Source organism: Asparagus officinalis, unplaced genomic scaffold (assembly GCF_001876935.1).
Source record: "Asparagus officinalis unplaced genomic scaffold, Aspof.V1 AsparagusV1_Un16, whole genome shotgun sequence".
Taxonomy (NCBI): Eukaryota; Viridiplantae; Streptophyta; class Magnoliopsida; order Asparagales; family Asparagaceae; genus Asparagus; species Asparagus officinalis.
Window position 1 is genome coordinate 292284 of NW_017972282.1, and position 4638 is coordinate 296921.

Sequence of the window (4638 nt, forward strand, 5' to 3'; positions counted from 1 at the left end):
GAGCTTGCTGAGTAGTCCCCTCTATGCCTAATTAGGCTATTAAATAAAGCCTTATCTGTTTCGGGTTTAATTATATTAATTAAGGCTCCGTTTGGTGAAGAGTTAAGGAAGATGGATTAATGAGAATGATTAGCATAGTTAACCTACTTGATAATCCGAAAGACTAAATTATTAATTCACTATATAAGTTTTATTTTAACCATTGTGATCATTTTTAGTGTTTGGCAATAATAAAGATTTTGACTATTTTTCTTTATAATTAGAAGGGTTAACTCTTAATCATTCTAAATAGGAGTATTAGTAAACTCTTAATCCTTCTAAATAGGAGTATTAGTAAACCCCTTATTTTGAGGGGTTACCTCATTTTAATCCCTCTAGAAATGTTAGCTTAACAATTCTATATTTTTGTGTTTGACAGATTATGAAGGGTTAACTCACTTTAATACTTGTATAGATTTTCTATGTTTGATGGGTATAAGAATGGGTTAAGTCTCTTTAACCCCCCACTTAACCCTTTGTCAAATGGTACCTAAGGGATTTCCCCGGTCTTGATCAATGTGGATCCACAGTAGTTTAAAAACGGTTCATGTATAAATTGACAATCAAATATGATATTTAGTAAATTTACTTCATTTTCGAGGTAGGTTTTAAGAGAGAACTCCAATTGAAAATATATAAGCAGGAAGCAAAGGTTGAACATGGTTCATTATCAACTTTGTTTACTTGACGATTGTACCTCTTAGGCAACAGACAAGACGCGTACTATAAATTAATATGCGTCTTGGCACAAGTTTTATTGATTTTACTGATTTCAGATACTTGTTGCCCAGATTTGGATTGATTTTACGGAAGCTTGTTGTCCCTGTATGATTCTCGCCCACTCGTCGAATGCAAGGATACGGGCCCCAGATGGGCCCCAATTAGACAAAAAAAGAGAGCAAGTACTGGACTCACCCACGTTGTCCTGTGCCCATCCCTCGTGCGCACCAACAGCTCTCTCTCCCTCCCTCCTCTTAATTAAACGCCAGTCAGAATTCAGTAAAACCTCCTCCTCACTCTCAATGACTGATGTCATCTTGGTTTGGTTCCCAGAAATGGGGTCAGCTGCAATTGATGCTTTGCTTTTTGTTTCCCAGGCGTTTTATACGTCAAAGTGGCTACAGTGATCTCTAGTGATCGATTTTGAACGTAACAGAGATGTAGTCAGGCTCATGACTCATGTGTGGCCCATGAAAAGAAGGTGAGGTTCCTATCTCAGATGATCGTATGATATTGTTCGGAATTTGGACGTGTACAAAGGCTTTTATGTAGAAGAGAAATACAGATCGTAAATACGCTGCGGAATACACGATACAAAATACAGGATCTTGAGTCATGTGGCTCATTGGATGCATAAAAAAGGTATATATTGTTTATATCACGAAGTTAATTGTATGGGTGAGTGGATATTTTGAGGAGGTTGGGGTCCCTTAATCTTCTGTGATGATTGATTAATCAAGAGGAAGTAAATTCATGTACAAGTAACAACCGTTAGAGGGCTATAGATGAGCTCTCGAGCGTACCCTCCGACGTTCAAATCAGTGATAGATTAAGCAAGTTTGTAGAATACACAATCTAGTTTTAGGATGTTAATTGTGTACCTTCGTATAGTGGGGTTTGTCCACTATTTATAGAAAAATTGTGGGGGGCACGTTGATAATTTGACCAGGTTGATGCAGTCAATTAGTCCTACTGCACTTTGCACATGTCAGAAGTTGATGTGAATAATATGCAAACATTTACAAGTACATAATAATTAAGTTATAGTATTTAAATATATCGATCCCACGCGGAAGGAGTGTATTAGAAATAAATTTCTAAAATGGCACTTGAGATGTGTAGGAAAATAGAGTGGAAAGGATGGTTGGTTTGAGGGTTGCCATGAATAAAAGGGTAAAACAAAGACGGAAGAATGAGAGAAAGATAAGAATAAAATAAAAGAAACTAAAAAAGGAAATCAAATCAAAACAAGAAGCAAATAAAAAGATTGAGGCAAACGAGAAAGAAGACTAAGGAATCTAGGATTGAATCCACTAATTAATTTTAATTTAAATTTGAGAATTACTTTTTTTTATTCTCATATTACTTAGAATTATTAAGCATAGATTATCAGGTTATTAAAAATAAGAACAACCTATCAAAATATATTCAAGCAATGTTATTATTCATGAAAAGTAATAAATAATTAGATAATAATCCTAGAATTGAAAAAGTATAAACTATCAAACCATTTAAGATAAGTATAACCTATCAAATTTTTTCCTATCAATAAATTATCTAGTTGATCATCTTGCGCATGATTATTTTAAGCACAAAAGAGTGTATTTAAAAAATCAAAAGGAAATTAAATTAGTTTCAACTAATCCTAAAATTCCTACATGAGATTAGCTACTCATACTACAAATTAAAAGCAAAAAATTAAAATCTAAACTATAAAGCATAAAAAAACAAGAAAATAAATCTAAACTACAAAGCAATACAAGAGAGAAGTAGAAAATCTACACTACGGACAAAGCATAAAAGAGTAAGAAAATAAATCTACACTAGAGAGAATAAATAAAATCTACACTATAAGACAATAAATCTAAACTACCAGATATGAAAAAAATAAGAAATAAAATCCTAAAACATGCAATTTTAAAACAAGAAAATAAAAAAGGAAAATAAAAACTTATATTACAAGGGGTTGACCCCTTGTAATATCCTTGTAAAGCAAATCTTCATCTTCATCATCAAAAGAGAAGAATAACAAATTTAAAAAGGATAATTTTTTTATTTATTATAAACTAAAGTTTATAATTTTCAAAGACCTTCTCAACTAAAAATGGCCCTCCTTTCCAAAAAAATAGTTTATAAAAAATGTTATATCTCCCTAACCCTCACTCTCTATCCATATTTATAGCCCACAGCAATCAACCAGAATCCTTGGATTAGTTTTGAGCTCCAAAAAATCAAAATCAGGCTTTGATGTGTTTTTGTTACAACGAAATCGATTATCTCATCGATTAGCTAATCGATTAGTTTGTAATAGATTTTGATTTTCTTCCGCTGACTTATTGACTCAGTCTTTTTATGGGCTTTTTGCTTAATGAGTTTCCTCACTTTTAGTGGGTTTCAAGAAGAAGTGTTTTGGGCCTCTTTTAAGCTCTTATTTGATAAACCCTTTATTTCCTGCAAATTCATAAAACGATCAATATTAGCAAATATATTTATTCAATAAAATAGATAATAAGGGCATAAAAGTGTAAAGAACTATAATAATCAAGCATCCCCACACCTAAATTTGCTAGCCCTCTAGTAAAGAAAGAGGAATTCTAACTCACTTTTTTAGAAATTATTATTTTATATAGCGCATACAACAAGCCTTTAAATCTATAGTTTACTCTAAAGGATGAGTTGCAGTCTCGTACTGGTTTGAGTGAATCCATAAAATTCAGTCAAATTGTCACTTTGAAGAAATCAATATAAAATTAATTCACATGATATCTTTAAAAAATCTAATTAAAACTAGTTTTTACTTAAGAAAATATTTTTACGCATAACTCCAAAGTAAATTTCTTAGAAAATCTTTTTATTGTATCAAGTTCAACTTAGGAACTTTATTTTAAAATTCTAAAAAGAACATGCTAGCTCTTTGTTTCAATCAATTCCCAAGCCTCTTCTATGTATGTATGTATGTATGTATGTATATATGTATATATCTTTTTACTCCTCGGTTATTTTCTACTTTATCAGGCTTTTCTAAGTGACCATATAACGAACTTCGGATCAATGGATCCCAACCCAATTGGGTTAAGTATAGAAATAATCCTCGAACTTAATTGCTCAGTCAACTTAGACTTAATAAGATAAAATCACCTTGGAGGTCAAGATTTTTATTGGTGCTAATTTTTTGCACTCTTTTTATTTTTATTTTTTTCGAGTTATATATATATATAACTTGAGAAATGTTTAGATTTAGATAACTTAGAAATTTTGTTATCTAGTCTAGGTTAAGCATAAAAAAAATTCATGACTTCAAATAAAGTCGGAAGTTAGAGTTATAGTAAAGTGTAATAATTTGAAAATTATTTCTTAAAATTTTATTTAGAGCTATCATAAAAGGCTAACTTGAGATAAAACTAAGAATTAGAAAGTTGAAAATTTCATCAAGAAAATCAATTACTAAATAACTCTATCAAGTTGGCAGGTGACAATAATTATTTTTAAAGTAAAAGAAAAGAAAGGATAAAAAACAGAGAAAAGATGACGAGTCTCCACCCCTACACATAAATTTTACATTATCCTTAATGTAAAGTATATGATGTAAAAAGTAAAGCAGAGTGAAAATGAAGCACTTATATTTATTTGGTTGACATTGAACGATGATAAAATGATAAATTTGCAATCACCTTGGTGTTAGCCCTTATATTTTGATGATGTTTTTACAACCACCATTACCGGCACTAATGGCTTATTGAGTGCAAATGTAGTGAATTCATTTATCAAGCTTGTTAGTGCCATAAATGGAGGATTGGATGGAATATGCGCTACAACGATGATATCCAAAGGAGGAGGAGGCATAGTGATGAAGCAACGTTATTTCAAGAACAACAAATT